Source organism: Felis catus, chromosome B3 (genome assembly GCF_018350175.1).
Source record: "Felis catus isolate Fca126 chromosome B3, F.catus_Fca126_mat1.0, whole genome shotgun sequence".
Taxonomy (NCBI): domain Eukaryota; kingdom Metazoa; phylum Chordata; class Mammalia; order Carnivora; family Felidae; genus Felis; species Felis catus.
In genome coordinates, this window is record NC_058373.1 from 79,742,798 (window position 1) to 79,757,162 (window position 14,365).

The window sequence follows — 14,365 nt, forward strand, 5'->3', positions numbered from 1 at the left end:
CTTTGTCAGGTACTTTTTCTGCATCTATTGAAATGATAATATGGTTGTATTCTTTCTCTTATTAATGCGATGTATCATGTTGACATGATTTATAAATATTGAACCACATGTGCATCCCTGGAGCAAATCCCACTTGATCATGGTGAATGATTTTTTAATGTATTGTTAGGTTTGGTTTGATAATATTTTGTAGGGGATTTTTGCATCTATTTTCATCAGAGATATTGCCCTGTAGTTTTCTTTTTTGTAGTATCTTATCCAGTTTTGTTATCAGGGTAATGCTGGCTTCATGGAATGAAAATGGAAGCTTTCCTTCCTCTCTTATATTTTGGAATAGTTTGAGAAGAATAGGTATTAACTCTTCTTTAAATGTTTTTAAACATTAAACATAAAATGTTTGAATTCACCTCTGAAGTTATCTGGTTCTGGACTTTTGTGTGCTGTGAGTTTTTTGAATACTGATTCAATTTCATTGCTAGTTATTGGTCTGTTCAAATTTTCTATTTCTTCTTTTTTAAAAAAAATTTTTGGAATAATATGTGGCAATGAGAAAGAATGAAATATGGCCTTTTGTAGCAACATGGATGGAATTAGAGAGTGTTATGCTAAGTGAAATAAGTCATACAGAGAAAGACAGATACCATATGTTTTCACTCTTATGTGGATCCTGAGAAACATAACAGAAGACCATGGGGGAGGGGAAGGAAAAAAAAAAGGTTAGAGAAGGAGGGAACCAAGACATAAGAGACTCTTAAAAACTGAGAACAAACTGAAGGTTGATGGGGGGTGGGAGGGAGGGGAGGGTGGGTGAGGGGTATTGAGGAGGGCACCTGTTGGGATGAGCACTGGGTGCTGTATGGAAACCAATTTGACAATAAATTTCATATTATAAATAAATAAATAAATAAATAAATAAATAAATAAATAAATAAATAAAATTTTTAAGTTTATTTATTTATTTTGAGAGAGAGAGAGAGCGCAAGCCAGGGAAGGGAAGAGAGGAGACAAAATTCCAAGCCCCAATGTGGATCTCAGCTTCAAAACCTGTGAGGTCATGACCTGAGCCAAGAACAAGAGTCAGATGCTTAACTGACTGTGCCACCCAGTCACCCTCAATTTTTTTATTTCTTCTTAATTCAGTTTTGGTAGGTTATATGTTTTTTAGGAATTTATCTATTTTTTCTAGGTTGTGCAATTTGTTGGCATATAGGTTTTCATAATATTCTTTTATATTTTTTGTATTTTTTTGATTGTAATGTCATTTCTCCTCTTTCAATTCTGATTTTATTTATTTGAGTTCCCTCTCTCTGTCTTTTGAATGAATCTGGCTAAAGGTTTATCAATGTTATCTTTTCAAAGAACAGCTCCTGCCTTCATTGATCTGTTTTGTTTTGTCTCTATTTCATTTATTTCTGTTCTAATCTTTATTATTTCCTTCCTTCTACTGGCTTTGGAATTTATTTGCTCTGTTTCTAGCTCCTTCAGGTGTAAATTTAGATTACTTGATATTTTTCTTGCTTCTTGAGGTAAGTCTGTTATAAACCTCCCTCTTAGAAAAAGTTTTTCTGCATCCACAAAGATTTTGGACCATTGTGTTTTGATTATCATTTGTCTCCATGCATTTTTTTTTTTTGGTTTCTTGGTTGACCAATTCATGTTTAGTAGCATGTTATCTAAACTCCATGTATTTGTGTTCTTTTCATACTTCTTCTTGTGATTGATTTCTAGTTTCACACTGTTGTGGTCAGAGGAGATGCATGACATGATTTCAATCTTTTTATATTTGTTGGGAATTTTTGTGGCCTAGCATGTGATCTATTCTGGAGAATGCTCCATGACCAAGTGAAAAGAATATGTTTTGGGATTGAACTATTCTGAAAATATCTGTTAGATCCATCTGGGCCAATGTATCATTCAAGGCCACTGTTTTTTGTTGTTTTTGTTGTTGATTTTCTGTGTGGATGATCTATTCATTGATGTCCATGGGTGTTAAAGTCCCCTACTATTATGGTATTACTATAAATTTCTTCTTTTATGTCTGTTAATAGTTGCTTTATGTATTTGGGTGCCCCCCAAGTTGGATGCATAAATATTTACAATTGTTATATCTTCTTCTTTGATTGTTCTCTTTATAATTATGTAGAATCCTTCTTTGTCTCTTGTCTTTGTCTTAAAGTCTATTTTGTCTGATATAAGCATTGCCACTCCAGTGTTCTTTTCACTTCTATTTGCATGAAAAATTATTTTTCTATTACTTCACTTTCTGCCATGTGTCTTTAGGTTTGAAATGAGTCTTTTGTAACAGGCTATAGATGGGTCTCACTTTTTTTCCCCCTCATTCACCCTATGTTTTTTAATTGAAGCATTGAGTACATTTACATTCAAAGTAACTATTGATAGATACGTACTTATTGCCATTTTGATATTTGTTTTATGGTTGTTTTTGTAATTTCTTTGTTGTTTTCTTCTCTTGCTCTCTTGTGGTTTTAATGGCTTCCTTTAGTGATATGCTTAGATTCCTTTCTCTTTAGTTTTTGCATATCTATTACAGGTTTTTGATTTGTAGTTACCATTAGGCTTATATATAATCTATTCGTATGGCAGTCTATATTAGAATGATGGTCACTTACCTTTGAACCCACTCTAAAAGCACTAAATTGTTACTCCCCCCACACCCAAGTTTTATGTATATGATATAATATTTTATAACTTTTATCTTGTAAAATCCTTGACTGATTTTTATAGATATAATTGATTCTACTGCTTTAGTGTTTTCACCTCTGCACAGGTTTTATAATTGATTACTACTTTTATTATGTTTGTATTTATGTGAAATTTTTTCCACTACTAATTTTCTTACTACTCATTATGGCCTTCTTTTTCTTCCCTCAAAGAATTCCCATTAATCTTTTTGGTAAGGATGCTTTAATGATGATGAATTTCTTTAATTTTTGTTTGTCTGGGAAACTTTTTATTTCTCCTTCTAATCTGAATTATATAGCCTTGCTGGGTAGAGTATTACTTGTTACAGATATTTTGCTCAAATAAAAAAATGTTAAAAATAAAATAAGGGTAACTACAAACCTAAAAATTAAATTAATATCTTTGATCTAAAAAATAAATAAAAAGAGTTGTACTAAAGCAATTTGATTCTATACTATCACATCAAGACTCTAGAAGCAATAGTTTCAGGAAGTCTGAGAAGGGAGAATAAAAAATCACAGGCCAAAAGATTCTGACTACTGATTCTTCATATGTAAGTAGTCAAAGCAGTCAAAGTCAGGATTTCATAGGAAAGCAGAGTCTAGAGTCTGAAATTTACCAAGGTGGTCCAAAAATTTGCTGTGGTGAGTTATATAATCTGACCAAACTTTCCCTTCTCCTCTCTCACAGAATTCCCTGACTTGACCTTTTTCATCTTTTAAGACAAAATATCCTTCACAAAACAGAATATATTGTACTATTTCATTTGTACAAATATCCAAAACAGGCAAAAACTAATCTTGGATGGAGAAATCATCGCAGTGGTTGCGTCTGGTGTCAGTGGATATGTGTGGGGACTGATGTGGCATGATGGATCTTTCAGAAGTGATGGTTATTCTCTACATCTTGAAAGAGGTTTGATTACACAGTTGTCAAAAGTCAGCATTTATAAAAAATGAAGCAAATGTTACAGTTTGTGTGTTTTACTGTATATGCATTTTACATCAAAAGGAAAAAAATATTGGACACAAATGCTGAACTCTAGATAATGATATGTATGCTGAAACACTTGTAAAAATTGTACTTATGAGATTTACTTTGAAATGAATAAAAAATGACATGAACTGATGGATACAGGAATAGACACATGGATAGATATGATAGTATATAGTGAAATTGTAATGATAGAAGCTTTCGTTTAACATTTCTAAATTTTTTAAACTTTACCATATGTTTGAAATTTTTTGCAATAAAATGTTAGGTGAAAAATTCAATTTGGGCATTAGTCCCTTCAGTGTATCTCTCCTGACTCTTACTCTCTAGCTCTAGGATAATTTAGGCTATCTCCCCTTTTTTTATAGTCCCAGAATGCTTTGCACATATTTTCATATTAGTTGATTGCATCTGCCTCCTCCAATTAAACTATGAGCTTCTTAAAGATAGGGATATGCAATTACCTTTGTATCCCAAGCACTAGTCCAGGCACATAGTAAGACAAACACCATATGATCTCTTGCATGTGGAATCTAAAATAAATAAACCAAGCTTATAGATACAACAGATTGATAGTTTCCAGAATCAGGAAGTGGGGAGAGGGAGAAATGGGTGAAGGCACTCAAAAGGTAAAAAGAAATAAGGGAATCTAATAGTAAACAGTTATTTGAAACCACAGCTCTGTGGCCCATCTTAATGGATATAAAATAACATTATTGTTTATATGAAATAGCATTAAATAAAAAAGATGAGGAAAAAAAGAAATGTAATACACTCAACATACACAAACACTAAGTGTGCAGCTCAATGAATTTTACAAAGCAAATACATCTGTGAAACCACCACCCAGATCAAGACATAGTATAATAGCAACTAGGAAACTTCCCTTATGTCCATTTACCATTATAATCCTACGGAAAAAGAACACAACTGGTTCACTTCTATTTTCATGGTTTTGTCTCTTTTAAAACTTCATATAAATAGAATAATTCTTTCACTTAATATTATATCTACAAATTTAACAACCTTGTATGTTAAAGTCATACAATTTTCTCATTGCTGTATAGTATTCTACTGTGTGGTATTCTACTATATGAATATAATAATTTATTTACTTGTTTTACTTGGCTCTTTTGTTTTTGTTCTAGTTTTGAACAATTAAAAATAAGGATATGACTTAAAAATCTCAATAAACACAGTATTTTAATAAATATTTATAGACATCACATTTTCCCCTAAAGACAAAGGAATTTTGCTGTTATACTCAGCAGGTTTAGGGAGTTGGCCATTAAAGGAACAAATAAAGACTGATAGCATGAGCCATAGGTATTAGCGATGAAATAAACACTTATGAAAGATAGGCTCTGGCATACAAGTAGATGTGGCATGCTCTATAAAGTGATAGGGGAAGGAAGGAAAGTGTAGATGAATCGGTGAGAAAGCAGTAGTGGGTGACAGTTAGGAGCTACACTATCAGAAGGCATAGGAAATCACTACACCCAGAATTATCTCTAACGAGCAATAAGAAATTGAAAACTGGTTTCAAGAGTTGAAGAGAACAATGTACAACAAAAAGCCTAGAAGACCTTTTGCAGGACAGTGAATGATATTTTTTTTTCCTCTTACATTTCTCTGCTAGGTTTTTCATTTGCCTACACAGATTAACTAGAATTAGAGGTTGTTTATGAGCCAGAGAGAAACCCATTATAACAGTCTTAGGAAAGCTACACTGAAGCATTAAGCATGTACCAAAGTTAAGTTCTTTTTACCTTAGTCTATGAGTGCTGATTATTAAGACTAAGTTGAAATTCTGTGAGTGAAATGAAATGAAGAATTGAATAACCAACCATATTTACGGTAGCTCATTCTTTCCAGATAATTCATACACAAAAATCTACATAGGATTCTTCTTGAAGAGCTTGTTTTTATAATTAGTTCAATGTTCCTTGATATTAGACTTTTAAGTGAGTATGCAAATAATAAGAGCCTACTGCTCCTCAAGATCATAGGTAGCTTCATGCATCTATCCCTTTAATAAAAACTGGTAGTCATTTGCTAAAAATTAATTACTTCATTTATATTCTCCATTACAATGGCATATCTGTAATTTTCCTATGGCACTGGCCTTTATTTAATAATTTATCTTACTCAAATATTCAACAACCTAAAACAAGCTCAACAATTTTGTTTATAATTCATAACATTATCAAAATCACAAGTTGTACATCCAAAGTGACATTCTAGTGTCCAAATACTGATCCAAACAACATTTTATCTGTGCTTTTTGGTTTCTTTAAACTTGGTTTTAACTCTTACATCATTTATTTTTAGTAACATTCTTGAGATATAATTTCACACTGTAAAGTTCACCCATTTAATGCATACAATTCGGTGTTTTGTTTTGTTTTTTATATTTGAAGAGTTGTGTGACCATTACCACAACCTAATTTTAGAACATTTCATCATTCTAAAATATTATTTCTTTTGACAAGAGCTTTAAATCATAATTATATTTTTTAATTAATATGGGGCTCCACATTTTAGGGTTTAACTCTACTCTTATTTCTTTTTCACACAGATTCAGTGGCCTTAGTCCTCATGCATATGTGTGTGTGTGTGTGTGTGTGTGTGTGTGTTAAGAGTCAGAAAGAACAGACTTCATCTATTGTAAAGTTCTTTTTAAATTTTTTTTTTCAATGTTTATTTATTTTTTGGGACAGAGAGAGACAGAGCATGAACGGGGGTGGGGCAGAGAGAGAGGAAGACACAGAATCAGAAACAGGCTCCAGGCTCCGAGCCATCAGCCCAGAGCCCGACGCGGGGCTCGAACTCACAGACCGCGAGATCGTGACCTGGCTGAAGTCGGACGCTTAACCGACTGCGCCACCCAGGCGCCCCATAAAGTTCTAATTGTTATAAAAATCATCCTGCAGCATTTTTTGTGAACAGAACTATTTTTGCCTCCCTTCCTTTTTAGGTACCAAAAATATTATATTTAGGGTTACTGGAATTGTATAATAGGTTCTTAACTGGAACTGAAGGATTTTCATTCCTAGACAGCTTTTTAAAAATGCAGCCTTTCCTGAATGAAAGCAAGATGACAAGATAACTTCTGGAAATCTCTTTGGCTCTGGCCATGATGAAGTAGAGTGAAATATCTTTTACTGCTCATATGACTAAAGAAAAGCTATAAATGAAGATTTTGAGAAAAGAAAAAGCTAGACTGTTGAATTAATTATACTTTCTTGTATTGCTCGAGAGGAAAAAGCTTTATTCTCTTCCAACCTGATTAGACATGGCTAAGATTCTACCTTAGTTGGTTATAATGTACATAGTTGGAAATAAAATTTCCTAAGTAATGATTCCCCTCTCTCCACTCTTACCTGTTAATCACAAAAAATACTGAAGCCTTGGCAGTGATGATTTCTCTTTCTGACACCAGTTGACTGGATGACTCTAAGCTCAACTGCTGAGAAATCTAAGAACAGGGTGAGAAGAGTCTGGCTCAATTTCTGAAATATGCAGGCTCAAAGGTAGAGCCTACTGGTGAATGTGATCTTCCTGCCACACTGACCAGAGAAGCAGAGAAGCAGAGATGGCTAATATGGAGAGAGAGAGAGAGAGAGAGAGAGAGAGAGAGAGAGAGAGAGAGAGAGAGAAGTAGATGAGAGCAAATAAGCAGATCAAGGAGAAAGGGATCTTAGTAGTGAAGGAATTCCAAACAGCTTTCCACACTCTAGTTTTTGAACCTTTCAATGTTCTACTGAACTTCTGTGCTTTGATTCTGTGAGACATTTTCTTTGCTTAAGCTAGCTAGTTTTCCTTTGTGTTGCTAGAAACCCAGGGTCCGAAAAGTAGGCTAGTTTAAAATAGAACCTAAATATTTATTTAAGTTTCTGAATCACTTATGAATGATACCAAAGACACAAAAATATAAAATTTCTGCTTTTGATGACCTTAAAATCTTACAGGGAAACAAGAAGTTCACTTACAACAAAACTCTCCAAAACAATGCAGCTTACTCTACAATGAGCATTATGTGGCATAATTATGTGTCATAGAAAGTGGGTATTGAGGAGGGCACCTGTTGGGATGAGCACTGGGTATTGTATAGAAACCAATTTGACAACAAATTTCATATTTAAAAAAAAAAGAAAATGGAGAAATCCAAGTGGATTCTAGCAATGAGGGAAGACCTCAGAGGAGTAATTCTTTGTGCTAAACACTGAATGATGAATAGCATTTGGCTAAGTAAAAAGTGATGTGTGTTCGAGATTAAGAGACAAAATCACTAAGAACTTGCAGAAATCCAACTAAAGAATGAATAAAGAGTGATAAGAAATGAGATTGGGTTGGGAGGATGGAGTCAAATGATGAAGAGGCTTGAATTCCAGAAGGAGGACCTATTTGGATTTCCTGTAAGTGACTCAGTAAAAACAGAAATTGTAGACCCTTAAGCAGAGTTGCAATGTGACAAAATATTTAAAAGTTGAATCTAGTTATGCTATGCTACGTAGTTTAGAAGCAAGTGAACCAACTTGGAAGATAAATCTCTCTGATTAGGGAAAGGTGAAAAAAATCTAGGACAGGTGGAAGTAGAAACAATGACTTAAATCAGTGCTTCTCAAACTTTATTGTGTTCATGAAACACCTGAGGACCTTCATAAGATGCATATTCATATTTAACAAATTCTTTGCTGAGGCCCAGAATTCTCAATTTCTAACAATCTCCCAAATAACACCAATGCTGCTAGTCTGTGGACCACACTTTGAGGAGCCAAGATTTTGAAAAAAATGATGATCTAATCAAATGCGATGAAGGAAAATAAAAGAATCAAAGATGATTCCAAGGTTTTTAGTGAGCTAGAGTAAAAAAGAGAAAGAAAAAGAGGGAATTGAGCCAATCCAACATTTACTGAGTGACCCCTTTTATTTTCTTTTATTCTGTGACCTTACCATATAAAGTAAACCCCTTTGTTCACTTAGTCAACACTTATGTACTAAGCATCCACTAAGTTCCAGGCCTTGTTCTAAATGTTGTAGATTCAGTAATCAATAAAACTATAAAATAACTCAGCTTACAATTTAAGGGGAAGGAGAGAAAATAAATAAAATAAGTAAATGTACATCATTTAAAGTGGAAAAAACCAAGCAAAGAGTCCAAACTCACACAACTATAATTTTGGTTGAGTTTCACTCAAATAAGTCACATTAAACATGTTCTGTATAACACAAATATGATAAATTTATAAGGACTTCAAAATATACATTGAAGTTAAAATGATTTTTAAATACTTTGAAAGTATTTTATGAAGTTAAAAAAAAAAACTACTGGAAGTCCTGGGTACCTTAGATTTGTCACACCTGGACATATTTTCAATGAAAGTGTGTATATGAATGTGTGATGGAGTATTTTGCAGATTTCACACTCATTCATCTCAAAACAAACATCTGTCTGACTAATCAGGTGATGTATGGTCTGGCTGAGTACTCATTTTTCTTCTCTAAGGGTCTGACCCAAACGTTCCTCTTTGTTTCTTACCATACATCACAGAGATGAATTTATTTCCAAATACACTGTAGGAATTCATTTCTACAGTAACTTGGAGAAAACGCTATGGGACTGATTATTCAAAGAAAGCAAAGTGATGGAATGAGAAATTTATATTTGTATGTATGTATATACATATGTACACACTTCTCTATCTATATTTATACTTCTGCCATCTATGAATCTACAAAAAATGAATAAATAAAATGTAAATGGAAGCCTATTAAACTATAATTGCTATAAAACAATAGTTTCTCATCCTCCAAAATTTATATTTAAAAATTGCTAAATGTGTCTTTGTTCACTAAGCACTTTAATTAACATCTATAACATGGTGATTATATTATTCAACATTTAAATGCTTAATTTGCAATCTGGAATTGCAGGCATTCCCTGATAAAGACATATTTTCATTCGTTGCATTTGTATTTTTAGTAGAAGACAAAAATAAGAAGATACTTATATGGTAATATGATACGAGATCCATAAACAAAAGTTTCACTCCTTCTTTTTTATTGCTCTTGAGATTTAAAGCACAGTAACAATCTATATTTATGTATTGAGCTGTTGGATTTTTTCATGTTATGAGAGGTTTGAAGTACTGTACCTGCCATCTACTGGAAGTCTATGGGAGGTACATTTCCCTACTAGCAACTCAAGGCCTGCAGAGAGTGAGTCTAGAAAATGCTATCACTACTATTTGAGAAAATTATATCCCAGGTTTTGAGATTCTTTACTACTGTTAAAGAAAAGATAAAATGATCACATTAATCACTGGTAAAAGTACAGAACGAGCCCATATACATTTGAGTAGGCAAAATGGAAAGGGTGATTCACCTCTGAAACATTAAAAATTACTAAAAGGCCACCAGCAAAAAGATCTACAAATGTCCTTCCAGGCATTTTTATTAAAGGGAGTATTCTGGTCATAGAAATACGAATATGTCGTTCTTAACTACTACAAGGAGCTCTTAGGATCCAGGGCGCCCAGGATTCAGAGACCTTCTCTAGTGACTTCTGTTTATTTCTGGGCTTAAGTAGATCCTGTGACTAGGAGTAAGAGTAAGTGCGAGAGAAGACAGGATAAGCACAGGCTATAGCTGAGATGTCAAATTACTGTAAAGAATGAAACACAATAGTTAGTTGTTTAATTGTATGCTTTGTGACTACATTTAATTCCATATGCTCAGGGTCAGAACACTTATCTCCAGCCTTTCATGTAACCTAGACACACCTACACGTCCAGGTGCCTAGACTTTTCCTATTCAAATCACAGCAATCTGTTTTCTTACCCTAAATAATTTTAATATAATGTATCTAGTCACTCCTTTTTCCTGAATTATGGGGGAAAAAACAGACACTAAGAGTTACCCTTTAATTCCATTTTTATGAATGACTTTAAAAAGCGTGATTTTAAATACTTAAAAATAGAAAACCTTCCAGCTTTTAATCATTCTGTACTTTTGGTGGCTAGAAGGAATTCTTAGAAGTAACAAGCTCTAGAATTACATTATCCAAGACAAAGCTTGAAGGTTTCATACAGATTAACAGTGTCACTAAGAGATAGAATAATTTAGCTGAAGGTCATACAATTTAGTAGTACAGCTAAACTATAATTCAGGTTGTTTCTCTCTAGTCACTATTATATCTATAACATGTACTGCCTCAAATGCAATTGTAAAATATATTTTGGACTCAAAATTGAAACAGGTGTGCCCTTGAGCAATTGTCATGGGAGAGAAGGGAATGTAGAAAAAAAAGAAAAAAGATATTTGCCAGACATGTTCTTGCCATTGTATATTATGTGTACTCACTTTCACTTTGAAATTCAAACAAGATCACACCTCACATCAAAGCTTCAGATTTAAGGGGTGCCTGGGTGGCTCAGTCGGTTTAGCATCCGACTTCCACTCAGGTCATAGGCTCACAGTTAGTGGGTTCCCGCCCCCACAACGGGCTCTGTGCTGACATCTTGCTCAGAGCCTGAAGCCTGCTTTGGATTCTGTGTCTCCTTCTTTCTCTGCTCCTCCCCATTTGCACTCTGTCACTGTCTCTCAAAGATAAATAAATGTAAAAAAAAATTTATTTTTAAAAAAGCTTCACACTTAAGTAAGCTCCCCTTTTACGTAAACATATCATAGAGAACACACAAATGAAGATAGAGGTGTCCAGAGTTGAAGAGACAGGTAGGTGGCATCCAGACATTTCTAAGCTAAGTGAGGAAACAGCAGGACTTCAATGTTGAACAATGTTATAGATTATTAGATCCTCAAAAATCTTCAACTGTAAATACCTATGAATGGGCCAATAACATCACTAGCATTGTTTAAAGTGCATAGACAAACTCACAAAGAAGTTGTAAAATCCCCAGGGGGCTAAAAGCAAGGAGAAAATTGAAAACTAGATTAGTAAACTGAGGCTAACACTTTGGCAGCTTAACGGAGTAAGAGATACTAGCCAGTCTTGTTACTCAAATGAATTTAATAAACACTATGGACCAAAAAATAAGACATTAGAACTGCTTCAGTTGGAGAATTGGACTAGCAAACCATCCCTTCACAGTTTTATAAAGCCAGGACATGTAAAGGGCTATGTCCTCAGGGAAATTGTAGCTAGGGAAAAATGGATCTACTGGTACAGTGAATTGAAAGGAACCTTGTTAAGGTGACCTGGGATCTGGGTAGGAAAAAAACAGTCTACACCAAAAAGTTGCACCCACTGGAAAAGCAAACAGAGTAAGACCCCAGGAACTTTAGGTTATAAGATTAAAACATGCTAAAAAAGAAGTATGTTTCAACTGATTTAAATAAATAAAGGAAAGAATCCAAAGTCTAAGAAAGTAATGTAATATTATTTTAAAAAGCATATAATAGAATACTTTGTCACAATAAAAAAAAAGATTAAGTAGGTCCATATATGCTGATGTGTAAAGATTTCCAAAATTTACTATTATAGAAAGTTTACTTACAAAAGTATCATATAGTATAAATAGATTTTTTTAAGAATTTAAAAGGCACTTATATGTATGCTTTAAGGATATTCATTTTCTTTATATCTGGTTCCAGTTAATTGCTTTGTTCCTATAATTCTATTGAACATAGTACAAAACTAATACTAATAACAATGTACCAAATTTGAAAAAAAGAATGAAAAATAACTTGCAGAAATAAAAACTTAAGTCACTGACATAGCAAAAAAAGATTAGTTATGGCTAGAGATAGAGTTAGTGAATAGAAAGATAAATTTGAAGATATTATTCACAGAAACACAGAGAAACCAAGAAATGGAAAAGTTAGAGAGACTAAAAGACATGAAGGTAAAATTAGAAAGTTCCATAAAATTTCAAAAGAAATTTCAGAGGGGAATAGAAAGATAATGGTGGAGAGTCTATCTATTTAGAGAATGGCTGAGAATTTTCCAGAAGTGATAAAACACTCCAGTCCTCAGATTTAAAAAAATCTTATAAACCTCAAGCAGTTTTTAAATCATCAAAGGCAAATAAATGATTTTAAAACCAAGCCAAGAGAAGAGATGGATCATAATCAACAATTAGACCTTGCTGTTTTGTCAGCAATAACAAAAAAGGGAAGACAGTGAATTAGTCTCTTCAATAAGCTGAGAAAAAATTAAGTTTTCATAAAAAGGAGTATTTTGAAGTCATCTAACATCATTTAAGAATGGGATCAAAATAAGCATTTCACAAATAAAAATTATTGTATTTATTATTGAAAGACCATCACTGAAGGAATTTCTAATGAATATTCAAGAAAAAGGATATTGAATCAATAAAGAAGGATTGAGATGAAAGAAGGAAAGGTGAGCAAGTAAATTGGTAAAAGTAGATAAATCCAAAAAAAGCACTGACTGCATTAAATAGCAAGGATAATAATGATTGATTTGGGAAGAAGAAAAAACAAGTTGAGACTTTAGTACCCAACAAAACTAACATATAAGTTGGAGTGGTAACACCTTTTAGTTCAGGAAAACCTGATGTCATCATTAATTTTATGTGATAACTGGACTGGGCCATGGGGTGCCCAGATATTTGGTCAACATTGTTCTGGATGTTTCTGAGAGGGTGTTTCTAGATGAGATTAACATTTAAATCAGTAGACTGAATGAAGCATACTGCCTTCCCTAAATTGGAGGGGCCTCCTTCCATTGAAAGCCTAAATAGAACAAAAATACTGACTCTCCGATGAGTAAGGGAGTTCTTGACATCCTAAGGACTGAGATATTGGGGTTTTTTTTTCTGCCTTTGAATTCAAACTCATCTCTTCCTAGACATCTCTTCCTAGTTCTCAAGCATTGGCCTTTGGAGTAGAACCACACAATCAGCTCTCCAGATTGGTAGACCTTCAGACTTGGACTGGAACTAAACCTTTGGCTCTCCTGAGTCTCTAGCTTGCTGATTCACCCTGCTGATCTGAGATTTACTAACCTCCACAAACTTGTGAGCCAATTCCTTATAATAAATCTCTCTCTCCATTTCTCTCTCTCCCCCAATCTGCCCCCCATCTCTATCTTGATCTTGATCTGTATCCTACTGGTTTTGTTTCTCTAGGGAATGCTGACTAAAACAGATTTTGGTACTGAGCAATTTCGTAGAAAAAGAATTAGAAGGATGAGTTTCCTGAATTGGTTCTGGGGTTTCTGGAACTCTCTTTCTAATCTGTTTAGATTTAAAGATTCTAATGACTCTAATGCACTGATAGTCCATTGCATGAACAGGCAATAGAGATAAGCAAACTACCACTGCTAGAGACTCCTAAATAACCGCTTATAAGAAGCAAGGGTCTGAGTGACTATGTATATGATACTTTTAAACATTTTTGTAAAACTAACAAGTATAAAGAGATTGGCTGGTTATTCCCACTGCTAGACAGAGTGGGGGAAAGAAACATACGAGCTCAAGTATTCAAATTCCAATTTAAGTGCCACTTAAATGACCTGAAAGCTTCTGTGTATGCTCTAAAGAGCACTCATATTCCCTGTAGCTTCAGGGCTCAAATTGCTGAAAACCAAATGCAGAATCTTCTTTTTTAAATTTTTTTAATGTATATTTATTTTTGAGAGAGAAAGAGACAGTGTAAGCAGGGGAGGGGCAGAGAGAGAGGG

The 14,365-nt window shown here is 33.8% G+C and overlaps 1 long non-coding RNA gene across 1 annotated transcript in view; it reads right to left on the minus strand.

Annotated features, from left to right (window-relative positions):
- Window positions 1-5,802, minus strand: part of LOC123386034 — a 43,945-nt gene extending 38,143 nt beyond the window's left edge. The window contains exon 1 of the long non-coding RNA XR_006599479.1: window positions 4,161-5,802. This is a non-coding gene — a long non-coding RNA (uncharacterized LOC123386034). The remainder of the gene's footprint in view (window positions 1-4,160) is intronic.
- Window positions 5,803-14,365: the final 8,563 nt, after the last annotated feature.